Source organism: Microtus pennsylvanicus, chromosome 19 (genome assembly GCF_037038515.1).
Source record: "Microtus pennsylvanicus isolate mMicPen1 chromosome 19, mMicPen1.hap1, whole genome shotgun sequence".
Taxonomy (NCBI): domain Eukaryota; kingdom Metazoa; phylum Chordata; class Mammalia; order Rodentia; family Cricetidae; genus Microtus; species Microtus pennsylvanicus.
Window position 1 is genome coordinate 24,809,908 of NC_134597.1, and position 15,402 is coordinate 24,825,309.

Genomic DNA, 15,402 nt, shown 5'->3' on the forward strand with positions numbered 1-15,402 from the left:
TCAACTCGGAGTTCAGTTCCTGCGTCACGCCAGCCACACTGAGGAGGTAAGTCACTTGAGGGCCTCAATCAGGTAACAGGCTGGAGATCGCAGCTTTGGAAACTGCTTCGTCATCTCCGAAAGCCGTGCAGGGCGGAGGGGCTCACACACATCTCTGTACACTAAGTCTGAAAATGACAGTATAATGAAATCTGAAGACGCATCTATGTCCTACCACAGCACATAAAGCGTATCCGTTGGTAACGGGTGCAAGTGAAAATCACTATATGTCACTATCGTCTTCTCTAGTCCATTTACGAGAACGTGTTAGTGACACCGTATTGCTGTTTTTCACAAGAGTGTGTGCTGTTCTTCTGACAGCTCACAGCAGAGGTGGTAAGGATGCTTCAGGATGAAAGGGAGGGAGGGGGGCAAAGCAAGTATGAGAATTTAATGGCGCCCAATGCAAAAGAAGTTATTGTTAATATGTGCCACGGACACACTGACTTTTAAAAAATCATTCGGGGCATACATGCAGACAGAATACCAAAAATACTGTATACGTAATAAATAAATAAATCTTAAAAAAAATAAAAATAAAAAATCATTCGGTAACTTTGAAGAGAACCATGTTCTCATCCAGCACATGACAAAGGAAGAGCCCCGTCTGACAGAATGAGCCGAGGACGTGCACTCGCTGAACACATTACATTTTTTTCTTTTAATAAAAGTTGGGGTCTGGAGATGGCTCAGCAGTTAGGAGCATTGGCTGCTTTCCAGAGGCCCAGAGTTCCATTTTCAGCACCAGTACTGTGGCTCGCAACTGTCTTTTACTATCGTCCCATGGGAACCGATGCCCTCTTCTGGTATGCAGATGTACATGCAGACGAAACACCCAAATACGTAAATAAATTAACCCACTTTTAAGACAAGGTTCTTGAAAAGACAACGGGAACTTCCTGAAGGAGGTACCCAGGAAGCAAACAAGCCCTCTTAACAGAGCTACACAAGGACACCCTAAACCAGCGGTTCTCAACCAACACTTTCACAGGGGTTGCCTAAGGGGACCATCAGAAAACACAAATATTTACATTATGATTCATAACGGTAGCAAAATTACGGTTATGAAGTAGCAACGAAAGTAATTTTATGACGGGGGTGGGGTGACCACACATGAGGAACTGCATTAAAGGGTTGAGAACCACTATGCCAGCGTGGTCTGACAATGCTGGGGGGGGAAAGGGTCATTCACGGTGGTGGCACTCCATAGACAGAGAAGGAACACAACCAGAAACTACTTATCCCAAACCAGCCGGTTATGTCGCGCTGGCCTGGGTGGGTCCTCAAGCTCGGCTCACCAAACTGCGAAGAATGCCAACATTCACCTTGATTCCCTGATCTCTGATATACTTACCCACGTACACCATTTCGGTGACAATCTTTAGGACACGAGAGACAACGATGACAATGCAAATGAGTCACCAGAGTATCAGAATCAGAACTCCGTGTTTAGGGAGACATTTCGGTTTACTGAGCTGTTATCTGCTTAGATATCAGCAAAGCATATTTTCCCAACACGTACCGGAACCCCCACATCATCTCAATGTTCCCATCAAATTTATATAAACGAGGAACAAACAAACCAAGGAGACTTCGGTAAAAAAAAAAAAAAAAAAAAAAAAAAAAAAAAAAAAAAAGCAAGGCTCTATACCCCCAGAAAGTGTGCACTTCCTCCAAAAATTTTCATGGCAGAAACTGTACCCCACAGGGGCACTTCTGGTCACATCCAAACCATTACCACCACGGCATCCTTATTCATGACCATGTGTGGAACACAGATGCATCTTCTAGACTCTTCTTCAGCTTACACATATGTTCAACAACAAACACGAAAACAATTACAGGGACCCACCTGTTAACGTCTATTGCTGAGCCCCCCCCCCCTTCCTCCACAGTGAACTGACTAGGTAGCATGAAGGCCTTAACGAATTTACCAAAAGGTTATCCTCCCTTTCAAACAAGGGGACCTGTCATATAAAGGCTTCCACAGAAGAAATCCGCGTACACAAACTCGGGCCCTCGGTTCAGCCCGCACTGCTCTCGGGCTGTTCACAAAGGTCAAGCAGCCCCAAGTCATGGTTCCAAGTATGTGTTCTGGGATCTGCCCCCCTGGATACCAGTCAGGAGTCCTCACACCACCACCTCTGCCAGAACCTCCTGGGCTTCCACTTCCCCAAATGTAAAACTGTTACTCCTCCAGGTTACGGCCATGTTTGCGCAGTCATCCTGTCTGGCACATAGAGGCCCCATTTAGTGATAGATCGACATGTTAACTATTGGGGCTATTTTTCACTCTTGGGTGCATAAATATGGATGATTCAACAACTATCTAGTCTATCAGGCTGGCTACCTATCAATTTCATTCCTACTGCGTCACAGCTCCTGGAGAAGGAGGAGGTGAAGAAAATGGCCCTCGCTCCTAACTCTATTCGGATTTCAGGTCCCTCGCTAGGAAGAGTGGGTACTGAGAATAATTTTAAAGGTTTCCGGTTGATTATACCGTGCAGCCTGGATGAAGAGCCAGATGGAGAGACTTCCGTGTCCAGTGATAACACAGCTGTGAGGTCCGTTCGACTCCCTCAGCTGATCCTCCAGCCCCGGGGACAGCAGACTGGCAAGGATGCTGTGACGACGAACCCAAATCCCGCTGCTCCGGGGAGAAATAACTGCGACCAGCCCGGCAAGACCGTACCTCGGCGGAGTTCTCGGACAGGGCAGGGGGCTGCGACCCTTCCTGCGCCCTCCCCCGCGTCCGGGCCGCCCGCGCCCAGCCCCCTCGCGGCCGCGGCACGTGACTCGACACGCGCCAGCTGCACGCGGGCTCCATCAAAACAAAAACAGAGGAGGCGGGACGGGCGGGGGCGAGCGCGCGGGCGCGCGCGCTCGCCACCGCCGCCGCTCGTCCGCCACGACCGCGCGCCTCCGCCAGGCCGGGGGCGGGAGGGCAGAGGGCGCCACCCTGTTTACCGCCAGGCTCGGGTCCTGCGCCGGAAACGGTCTCCCGGGAGCGGGCGCGTGAGTGCGCACCCACCCGCGGCGGGGGCCTGCGTGGGCGGTGAGCGGCCTCGGCGGCTGCGTGTCACCCCCGTCACGACTTCTGCTACGCACTTCGCCCCCAGCCTCCAGCTCGCGCGCTGCTGCGGACCCCCCTCACGTGGCCGCCTCCTCCCTCACACGCCTTTCCGAGCGGACCCAGGCGCTCCGGAGCCTGTCCCCACCCCGCCTCGGACGTCACCCTCCTCGGACCACCCAACCCACACCTTCCGCCCCGGGCGCGCGCGGGAGGGGGTAGATGGCTCCAAGCTGTCAGAAGCCTACAGGGTGCCACATGACGAAGCTCGCCCTCGTCCTCGCCACTCACGCAGCAGCCTTGCTGCGAGCTCAAACAGACATATTGGGGGGGGGGAGTCTTGATTTTTCTCTATTGATTTTAAACTCGTCCCCCCCAACATAAGTATTAGACTCAGCTCTGCCTACGCAGTTGCTTTGCCTCTCCACGGTCTCCTACCAAATCCAAGCGACTTATCAAATCCAAATGCCCACCCCACACACCTGCTAGATAACCTGTCTTCTGGAAACCCGAAGTCCCACCCATCCAGCCTGGGGGGGGGGACCTATGCTGGGGGGGGACAGAGGTGGAGGCGACACGATCATGGGTAGTCACAGGAAGGGGGGGATATGCACCCCTTGCCTCCCTACTCATCTCCAGAGCAAAAGAACGTATCCTGCTTCCCTCCGCCAAAATAATAGCCGAAGTCAAAGCGCCGCTTTCCTAGGGGCTGCCTCTTCCCCCTGAGAACCAAGACGTCGCATCCCTCCCAATCGCACGCCCCCGGCCCTTACTTCTTGTTGACAGCAGAGGTGGGGGGCGTGGGAGCCATGCGTGAGTTGCCTCCAGGTTCGGGATGTTGGTCTCCGCTGAGTGAAGAGGTGGAATCTCGAAATGGAAACAGTCCTCCCCCCCCCTCGCCGGTCCCTCCCCTCCTCCTCCTCGTCGTCTGTTTACCTCAAGTTTGAATTTTATCTGCGCAACATTAGCTGGAATGCGGACATTGAAAAAAAAAAAAAACACTCGCTCTCAACCCGGCAGCAGCTCCGGAGGAGCCATGTGGCATCAAGCCACCGCAAAGGGGAAAAAAGTGCTCTTAGCAACACAAACATGGCGAAATAGCTCCGACATGCCCGTCTCACGCAGCAACCCTACCTTCCTTCTCTCGCCCGCCGAGCCTCCTGATCGGCAGCCGCAAGCCCTTTGCGGGGGGCGTCAAGGGGCCCTGGGGGAGTGCGAGGGTGGACGTCAGCAGAGTCCACCGGGAAAATAGCTCGGATGACGCGCCAACCCATCTGCCTCACGGGGAGTGCGGGGACACCTTTTTCACCCCCAGGGTGGGAGCTGAGCACCAAATACCCGTCCCCAAGTCCTACTGGGCCCGTTTTCCCCACCCTACAGAACTTACCGGTGGTCTGAACATTACGCAGCTCTGCTTTCCTTTCTGGCTCCTTCCTCCGGAGCGAGGAGGAAAATGATGCGCACGTAGATTCCGAGAGCGTATTCTTCTAGAATTTTCCCAGGATGGTCGCGGGGAGCGATGGGGACCCAGAGACAGGTGCGGGGCTGCCGGTTAAAAGTTGCTCTGCGCACGGTGGACAACAGGGTCCCCGGGGCGGGCCGAGGACCCCCCACTCCCTGCCCCCGGCGTCGCCCACTTGTCACGCCAGGCTGCTGCGTGCGCTCGGCTGCAGGGGAGGTGGCGTAGTTTCTTTTTCTCCCACCTCTTCTCACTCACTTGTTTTTGTAGCCGTGGGCTCCCCTAATGCTTTCCTCTCCACAATGTTGTTTCATTATATCATGTCCATCATGTGACACCGGAGAGGCCTCTCTATGGAAACTTAAAGGGGCTCCCACGTGACTGCAGCAGCAACAACAGCAGCAGGACCGGCGGCGGCGGCAGCGGCCGCAGCGTTTGTACCACCACCCACCAGGAGCCCCTCGCAGCATCCCGAAGGGGCTTGTGGCGCTGCAGAAGCCCAGATAAGGGAGCCACTGCATCCGGGAGCTGTGGCGTCGGTGCGTGCGTGGAGCCCGTGCTCATTACACAGCAAACGGAACAGGAGCGTCCTTAAATCCTTTCCTGCAGTCACCAAACCCACGCTCTGTTAAATGACATTTCGTGGTTCCTACTTTATTTTCTCCCGAAAGCTGTGAGTTTCCTCTCAGGCCTGATTAAATTTTACAAAGTCAAACAGAAAAACCAGATTTGCCCCCTCAGTGAGCTCACTCGCAGATCGCTGGTAGAACAGGAATGCCCAAAGAATAACAACAAATAGAACCAGGCATTTGTTCCATAATTCCCATCACCACCAGTTTCAGAGCTTTCTGGAATTACATTCCTCCGGTAACTGTTGATGATGCTCTCAAGAGGCAAAATGCAACGCAGTTTTTCTCTTCCGCAGCTATATTAGGGCTTCGTTGCTGACAACAGTAAAAACTTGTTTGTGTCAGGAAGTGAGGTATGAAGCTATGACCTGTAAGGTACAGACAAAACCAAAGTGGCAGTTTGGGGACTTCTTTTCTGACCACGTTCTTTCAAGTGGTGACAAGATGACGGCTATAAAATGCGTGCTTTTGGGAAATAAGATGATCAGGAAAACATGCTTATCCCTTAATCATACTGTACATGTTACACACTAGAAATTATGTATACATATATGCATGTGTATGGATAGGAAGCAAGCATGTGCATTTTCATGTATTAGAAACCACTAATTCTGTCCCCACTGCTAGCATTTAACTTCAACATTAGCCTTTAAAGGCTTATTCGAGTCCAATGATGTGTGGGAAGTAACAGTTTGAAGTACTTAGTCTTACTGACTTGCAGTCTCGTGAGGGGGATTCTACTTTGAATTGCATGCAATTCTCTGTCTCAAACTTTTTGTGGATAATGGAAATATTATCCTATAAATCTAAAATAAACAGCTATTTCTCTGTTGGCCCATGTTCTTTCTCATTTTTTATAAGGAAAACTAGATGGGCGAAATTGTGGAAAAGAAAAAAAAAAGAACTCAGTAACCTGAAGAGTGGGGTGGGTGATGATGGCCTTCTGGCCTGGCCTTGGGTGTACGGCTTCCTACCTCATCAGTTATGATAAACGATCGCACTTACATCCTTTCGAATTCTATTAACCTCCATCCTTTTGGCCTTCCAACCTCACGTTTCATCCTTTACCCATATTTCCCCTGACTCTCCCAATTCCGGCCCTTTACTTATGTGCCCAGGTCAGGCCTTCCCAAATTCTTAACCCCCCCCCGCCCCCGCCCCCACCAGCAGCAGCTGGTTCTCTTCTCAGCAACTCTACCTCCTTACCTCTCTTTGACCTCCTTTAATCTCCACAGCCTGGCCCTTGACTTCACGGACTCGGCTTACCTTTCTTCACCTGAAATGTCCTGCCCTTTCTTGGGGTCTGCTTTTACCCACGCCTCTCTGGCCCCATCCCTTCTGCGGGCAAGCCCCAGCATTCCTCCACGGCTCGGCCTGGTCATCTTGAATCTCATTTTGTTGGCTTGCCCTGGGCAAGGAGGGAGTGTGTGGTGCAAAGTGGGGCCAAGACTACCCCCGGACAAGACCCCTGCCTTGCCCCCTCCGCCCCTCCCGAGCCCTGGTTGCGGCGCTTCCTGGGCGGATGGTTTGGACTTGCTGCGGCAGCTGCGGTTGTGCTGTGTCATGCAAGAAGGAGGCGGCGGCGGCGGCGGCCGGAGCTGGAGGGGGAGGAGGGGAGGAACCTGATCCTCGGTAGCAAAGGGCTGGAGGCAAACACCGAGCTCCCCCTGAGCCGCCCGGGAGCGGGGAGGGCTCTGCTACCCCGAGGGGCCCTCCCTGCGGGGCAGAGGGTAAGTTGGGCGGCGCAGGTGGTCGCCTTGGGAAGGGAGCGCGCAGGGGGGTTAGGTGGGATGGCGGTAGCAATAGGAGCCATCGGGCCCCAAGGAGTCAAATGCCCAGCTAACAGAGACCCAGGCCATAGAAAAGATGGCCAGCCAGTAGCAGTAAGAGTAATTATTTGACTAATGCCCGACAGTCGCCCCAGGTCACACGGTGGGTGGAGTTGTAGATCCCGAACTCAGGACTCAGCTAGAGGCAATGATTCAGGGTTGCAGGAACTTCATCCCAGCAGCCCTGGCGCTACAGGACACCCTTGAATAGCAAAAGGCCAACACACCCCAGGTTCCTCTAGCCTTTCTGGACTTTCTGGGTTGTCTTCTTCAAATCTAGGGGAAAGGGTGGGAAAATGGTCCAGCCTCACTGAACACACGGGGGGGGGGGGGGGACGCTCTTGGCCAGAGCCTTGGACAAGCAGCCTCTGGTGCAATTAAACAATCAATAGGAAAAAGCTTCATTCCGTCCCTCCCCCTCCCCCAACCCCAAGCACCTTCCACCAAGGTAATTCATAGGGCTTAAAGGAGAAAGAAAATGTGGTATATTTTGCCCTGCCCAAGCCATCAGTCAGCCGGCCACTACACAAACGGCCACCTGTTCCAGGGTTCACCCTCCCTTCAGAGGGATGCTTCTGAGCGACAAAACAATACTGCCCATGTTCCAAGAGGAGACCACCTTAAACTCCGGACAATTTCAGCTCCATTGCCCTTTTCCCCCAGGGGAATCGGAAACCTAGACTTGAGAGCAGTGAACTGTAGAGACAGGGTGGGCACCTAGGAACGTCACCTGCCTACAATTTTCAGGACAGTTGTTACTATTTCATCATCATTATTCATTATCATTATTATCCCTTTCCATGTCCCTCCTGGAAGTCTCCAGAAGCACTTTCTGCAACATTTTCATGTCAGCCATCCATTTCGAAGGAAGGGGTTGAGGGGATTAACGGAAAGGCTAAGGACTGTCTCAAAAGCTCATCCGGTTGCTAGGGAACTCAAGCTCGCCCCGCTCGCTAATCACCAGTGTGGTACAGGAAAATCCAACTGCTCAGGGTGTTATTAAAATGAATGGCATTTGGTTAAAGGCTTCTTTGCTTATGTTGTAGCATCCTGGTCTATTATCGATCGCCTCACACCCACAGATCTTGTTTTCCTAATTTGATTTCTGTATTTGCGTCACTGCCAGGGACACTCAGACTAGACCAGTCAGGTTCACTTCCTGTTTCTCAGAACTGGTTTATATTTGGTCTCGCTGCACTAGCTGGTAAGACATTATCACGCTGATCCTCTTGGAAAAGAATTTCTGCTTTCCGTTGAAAACAAATTATCCCAATTAAATGCTAATTCTCGTGGAAAACGTCATCGTAGGAGGCTTAAGGCCCTGCCAGGCTACTTTATTAGTGATTTGAGAAAGCCATTCTTGACATGTAAAGCAAAGAAAAATCCATTCCCCACTCCTCACCCCCCCCCCCAAAAATCTTCATTCCTCAGCTTTGGAACTAAAGCTCAAGAAGAGAAAATATTTAAGTGTGATATTTCCAAAATGAAGCATTAAAAAGTACACATTGAAGCTGAAGGAATCATTTCAACTAAATAAGGCATAGAATTGAATGCAGTCCAGGCCCAGGAAGGACAAACAAGTATGGGTTGGCACTGTGGCCCCAAGAGTACGAAGTGTGATTGCAGGGCAGCTTTACATACCGGAAACCCTGTCACCTTGGGAACTAAATGTCTCTCTCACTGATTCCCCTATGTCCCTGATAAGGCAAGCCTTGCTTTTTATACTTTTGCTTCCAGTTCCTTCCTCTTATTTATAACAAGACTATCGCCAAGGCAATAGCAGAGAGATAAGACGGTAAATAGGTGGATTCTGATGGAGATAATTTGTTGGATGAAAAATAGAGCACACGCGGCTTTGAAGAAAGATGGGTCTCCACGTCTGTATACTGGATGGGCCTAGGCAGCCATTGTGGGTCTTTGCATGCTGGCGGTGGTTTTATGGAAGCTTCCTAAAAGATCTTGATGCTTCCTTGCATTTAATTCCAATTTCTAGCTGTTAGATTTTTTTTTTGTCTGCATCCACCCGTTAGCCCCTAGCTGTAGAGACTGGGGTGGGTTCATGGGAAAGGTGACTTGGTGGTGGTACAGGGAGTTTTGATGTGACTTGCCACATGCAGAAGATTGCCTGGTTTCCTTCTGCGTTTCGTCTCTCTTTGTCTTGTCGTAGTAGAGAAGCAACAGGCCAAAAAGTGCAACTGTTTCTGAGACGAGGCATAGGCCTTCCAGTTGTTCCAGATGCGGTCAACCCAAATGCCCCAATGAGCCAGGGGTGGAATGATGGAGGAAGGGTTATCCAAAACCAGTTATCAGTTGGATTCTGATGGAGCCAAACATCTGTTTGCCTGTATTTTAATTAGCAACAGATATACACATACCCTGTTGTAATTTCGAATCCCTCAGACTCAAGATATTAAAAAAAAAAATAGTGTGAAGAAATGTGAGATTTGTGCTGGAAAGAGAAGTCCTGACTTTGAAACCCAACTCTGCTGCTCAATCCATTATTGAGTGCTTTCTGTGGCCCTAGAAATAGAAAGCTAAGCACAGTCCGTGGCCTGCAGGATCCTATGGTACAAGGAGGAGACGAAGGAAGACACAGTTGGTCACATAATAGTGAGATGCTGTCTACAGGAAAGCTCACAGGAGGATACTGAGCTACAGGAGTGGTGAGGAAAATAAAGGCAGGCCAATTCCAGACCAAAAGGCACACCCAAAGAGCTGAGCCAAGAGGATGGTGCCCCCCAAGTAGAAGATGCTTCACAGATGTTTACACTGCCCGAGTGCATGGCAGAAGTCCTGAGAAATGATGGGGCTCCCTGTAGCGTGAGAAGCTTGATCTTCCAAGAAGTTTGGACTTACTCTAAGGCCAATGGGAAACTGTTGATTATTTTTCAATATTTATTTATTTAATGTGTCTTTGCATGCATACCATATGCATATAGGAGCCATAGGAGGTCAGGAGTGGATGTCAGATATCCATGGAACTGGAGTAACAGGCAGTTGTGAGCCACCATGTGGGTACTGGGAACCGAACCTGGGTCTTCTGCAAGAGCAGTAAGTGCTCTTAACTGCTGAACCCACTCCTCGACCTATCAAATTGCTTAATGGCCACTTTTAAAAGATCACTGCTGTTTGGAGATCTGTTAGTGATGCTGTAAGCCAGGAGATTAATCGGAAGGAAGTTCAGCATCCTAAGGAAAAAAAGGGGGGCAGGGACAGGAACTCTTAAACTAAGACAGCAAAAAGGGGACTCTAGAAAAAGAAAGGGTTCAATACCAAGACAAGCGAGTATGGTTATTGATTTTATCCACATAGTTGAGACATAGTGGGAGAACTATGGCTTAGGTAAACAGGATGATAGCGGTATCAGTCACCAAGACAGGGGCCTTGGGAAGAAAAGCAGGTCACAGCAAGAAGGAATTAGTTTAATTTTAAGCCTACTGAGTTTGAAGTATCCATAGGATATCAAAGTGAGCTGTGTACTACTTGCCAGAGGAAGCCAAAACTCTAGAGGCATCTGTGTCAGAGTCATTAGAATAATTGGGAGTTCATGGTTACAAATGAAATCCCCAAACGAGAAGGGGGCCTGGCTTCAGCACCATGGAAATGCCACTTAAAAAGGTGAGGAAGGGAGGGTACTGGGGAGCTAACTGGAGAGGTGGAAGGAGAAGGCACAAGAAGCTTTAGATGCTTTGTGAGGACAGAAAATAGCATTAAACACCGGAGAGTTTAAGATAAATGAAGGCTGAAAAGCCATTGGATTTAGCAACAAAGGTCATCTGTCTATTTGGCCAAAAGTACATTGGTAAAGGGGACAGAGAACAGAGGAAGGAGCTGGAGGAAGCTCTCGGGTAGGAAGGACTCAAGGGCACGTCAAGAACAAACAACGGTACTAGGAAGAGAGTGAACTCATGGTCTGTAAAGCTACGGGTGTAAGGTGGAAAAGAAGAAACGGACATGAGAGAACTCTGGGTGCTCCTGGGCATCTTCCGGTTGGCGAGCATCACAGTCTGCCAGTTCCCTGAGCTGAAAGCATGCGTAGACCTTCTTGGTTCTTCTGTTTCTCCGATTTGCACGTCCAATTTACGAGGACTTGAACTCTGCCTCTAAAACATTTCCCAAACTTAATCTTCCTACCTCCTTTGCCACCATCTTAGTCCAAATCAGCATCCTCTCTCTATTCTCATAATATGGCCCTTTTTTTAAAAAAAAAAAAAAAAGAAGGAAAAAAGTTAAAGACAAGAGTCTCACTAACTATGTAGCCTGAGCTGGCCTCAAAGTAGTTATCCTCCTGCCTCAGACTCTTGAGTGTTGTGATTACAAGTATGTGCCACCCTTCCAGGCTGTAATGAGTGATTGTTCTTGTTCTCTCCAGCACAGTTAGACCCCTGATTCAAGCCAGGTGTCATAAGATATAAACCATAGCTTACCATGTGGCTTCTCCTCTTAGAATCCTTCCATGTCGTCTGCTTATACTTGGAATGCAGGCTAGACTCCTTCCCTGGCCTTCCATGCCTTGTGTGGAGACCAGCTCTCCGGCTCGTTTTCCAGGCATTCTCGGGTTCCAGCCTCACCATGCCTCAAGTATTTTCTTTTCAGGGATATTTTTTCATCCTTCTGGTTTTTCTTAGAATATCACCTCCTCCAAGAGCCCTTTCTCCACCTGAAGTGTCCTTTCCTATCCCCTTTCTAACCTCCCTGGGCATCTTTTCACAGTAACGTAATTTAATTACCAAAGCCACACTACCGTTCTCTTTATTGCATAGAGTTGAGGGCTTCTAAAATGTAAATCCAGTGAAGATTCTTGCACATAGTTGGAGCTTAACACTGACCATTGGGTGTTTTAGGAAAGAAGGGAGTGATCTAATTGGTAGAAATTAGACACATGAAGAACCACCTTCTAGAAGCAGGTATAGCGGCACAAACCTGTTACTCTGTTACTATACTACATATAGTTACTATATATATATATATATATATATATGTTACAATATTATACCTGTTACTATACTACATATAGTTACTATATATATATGTTACAATATTATACCTGTTACTATACTATATATAGTTACTATGTATATTATAAATTATATATATATATATATATATATATATATATATATATATATATATATATATATATATGTTACTATACCTGTTACTGTTTCTGATACTACAGTTCAGAAAGTTGAAGCAGGAGGGTTGTGAGTTCAAGGCCAATCTGGGCTGTATAGTGAGACTCTTGTCTCAAAAAGTGTGGGGAGGGTGGGATTGGCATCTGGTGTGTTGAAAAAAGACAGAATTGCGGTTGATGATGGAGCACTAGGCTTTTAGGGTTTCAGAAGAAGAAGAGTTCCTAGCTGTGTTACCCAGGTCATTGGCATTCTCTGAAGCTCTATAGTTAACTCTATAGTTAATAAATATTCTGTGTTTCATTGGGCTTTTAGGGAAATGAATGTGATGGTTTAGGTAGAGGATGAAGTGATCTTGTCAAGTTGTTTCAGGCAGTCAGGAATTCTGAGGGTCAATTCATAACCTCCAAATGTGAGGTCCACTGTGATATAACTCTTGGTACTTATTATTAGAGTAAAAATTTGAGAGGCCTTTGAGACAGCTCAATGATTAAAGTCCTTTGCTTCCAAACCTTATGACCTGAGTTTGATCCCTGGTACCCACACAGCAGGAGAGAACCAACTAACTCTTCTAAGTCGTCCCCTGACCTCCATACACATGCCATAGGACAAGCATGGTCCCCTCCCCATGAACATACAGATTAAACCTAGCAAAAGCATGACAAGATTGTGACTTAAAAATAGTCTACAGCAATACAGCCCTGAGTTTTGAATGATAATAAAAACACTAGGATTTCTGACTGAACCTAGAACTTAGAATTATTTCAGATGAAATCAACAACCAACCCAAAATTCTGAAAAGGTGGGCAAAGTATATAACACACAGATTGAAACCAAAGAAATACTAAAGAGAGTTAAAATGTGTTAAAATACTTACTTGCTTTCTCAACACAGAAGCATGCCCATTGCAAAAGCAATGAGATAAATTTTCAAGTATCTGGTTGTCTAGGCAGATAGGGGAAGCAGACCTGTTCTTAGGAAGTGGATGAGGAAGTTGCTGTGACCTCTGTAGAGGGCATCCTGGCAGTGTTGATCACTTTTCAAACATGCAAAGCCTTTTGACCTCACAAGCCTACTTTTAGGTCTCTACCCAATAGACAGATTCACACATGGACTGAAGGATGACTCTTCCAGGACCTTCACCAAAGCATTATTTATAGTCATTAAAGACTGAAAAGCCACCAAATAGAGAAGTGGGTAAATACAGAACAGTGTGTAGATGGAAGGAAAGGTAGACAGCTGTGGGACACTTCCAGACACATCAATAGGAACCAAGCTTTACTACATATTTTATGAAGAACAACACGTATATTTTGCTGCCTTTTTTTCCCCTGTGAAGTGAGATCTACATTTTTCCAGTCTGGAACACATTATCAAGGGGAAGATGAAGGTAAACAGGCCAAGAACATATGTGGAGAGACTATTCTGAAGGACATCTCAGAGATGGGCGAGGAAATATGGCTGCCAAGCGAAGAGGGTGGCATGAATGGGGCCAGAAATACCCAAAGCCCCCAGAGCTATGTTACATAATTTAGTGATAGACAGGACATGGGGAGCAACACAAAAGGAGACACTGCCATTGTCACAGTGGACTTGAGAATTCTTCCAAGATTGGATGTGTGGGCAGAGGCATCACTGGCTGAAATGAGGACTCCTACAACAGCCACAAGGTTGAGATGACTAGAAGTTAGAAGATGCCCCAGTGAAGATGTCTACTATAGACCTGGAGATGGGAGTCTGAAGCTCAGAAGTGCTACAGGAACTGGATTTATGAATTTAGGAGATCGCCGAGGGTGGGCAAAAGCAAGATAAAACAAAAATGCATTTAATGGAGAGCTTGAATAAAAAAGGAAATTGACAATGGAGACAATCAGAACCCAGAGAAGTAGAACAAAGAGACCATAGGGCCAATGGTACCAAAAGGAGACTGTGTCATGGATTAACTCTCAGGACCACCAAAGGTCAAGAAAGGTTAGCATAGATCAGTAGTCTTTCTCCTGATCCCTAAGGTCTTCAAGAAGTTGGGATTTTTATACATTTTTGTATGCTGAGTACCTTACATATGATAAACAGCTAGTAAACTTCTGTTAAGTGGGAGAAAGACAGGGATACCCAGACAGACAGACACAGACTGTCAAATTTATGTTTGGATCTCAGAAGATAAATCAGACAGAGAATGGAGCTCAGGAGTAGAATTTACCTACCATGTAGAAAGCCCTGACTTTGCCTCTCAGCACCACAAAATAAATTAGTAAGTAAATAAACAAATAAGATTCAGTTGAGGTTCACCACAAGGAATCGTAGGGGACAGATAATCCTGTGTACTTCGTTTTACTTGGGACCTAACGGGCAGATTAATTACTTGTGGGACCATACGCCTTTATATTAAGTGTCCTCTCAGAACACTGATAAGTCGCTCCTGTGTCCAGGACACCTAAGTTGCTTTTGTATTTCTTTATGTCCTAGACAATAAAAAGAACAGTTTGTTTTATTCCATCCATAATCAGTGGATCTAATTTGGCAAATCCATTATGGGGTCGCTACAGTTCCAGACAGCACCGTAGGCGCTCTTAGATGCGCAGTATCGGTTTCCTATCAAAGAGAAAGAGGACCCTAGGCAGGAAGACTGTCATCCTCCTAGACATACCACAGGCATCTCAGTCTGCCACCATTTCATGTGCCTGCTACCAGAAAAGACTGTAGAGAAATCAACAGAGAAGAGGGGCGGCTTCACTCTGAAAATGTGGGACTTGTTGACGGAAGAGTGTTCTTGGCACAGGGGTATACTCAGTTGGAAGAGTATTTGTTTAGCTTGCAAAGAAGCACTGGGTACAAACCTTAACATCACACAAAACCAGAACAAACTGGAGCAGAGCACCTACTGTAATACCAGCTCTTGAGATACGGAGACAGTACAGTCAGATGCTCAGGGAGCTCTCGGTCAGCTGAGGCCATGTGAGAAGCTGTCTGGGGAGAGGAGAGAGAGAAAGAGAGAAAGAGAGAGAGAGAGAGAGAGAGAGAGAGAGAGAGAGAGAGAGAGAGAGAGATTGATTGATTGAGGGGGTTACTCTTTCTTTTCAATGCCAAGCCTTAAAACCTGATTTTGAATCACTGCCTACACTGGCACTTCACAGCCACCTATAACTTCATCACCAGGGTATCTGGCACCCTCTTCTAGCCTATAAGAGCACCTGTACACATTAATAAAAATGAAACAAATCTTTAAAACAGACAAAACTTTAGA

The 15,402-nt window shown here is 47.8% G+C and overlaps 1 protein-coding gene across 8 annotated transcripts in view; it reads left to right on the forward strand.

Annotated features, from left to right (window-relative positions):
• The first annotated feature begins 6,424 nt into the window (after window positions 1-6,424).
• Window positions 6,425-15,402, forward strand: part of LOC142838364 (uncharacterized) — a 169,731-nt gene continuing 160,753 nt past the window's right edge. For 2 of the 8 annotated variants that reach the window (XR_012908540.1, XR_012908541.1), the window contains exon 1: window positions 6,494-6,927. The gene's annotated coding sequence lies outside the window, so the exon portion shown is untranslated. Of the gene's footprint in view, window positions 6,928-15,402 lie in introns of all 8 variants that reach the window. The other 6 variants (XM_075953749.1, XR_012908545.1, XR_012908542.1 and 3 more) reach the window with 6 other exon arrangements.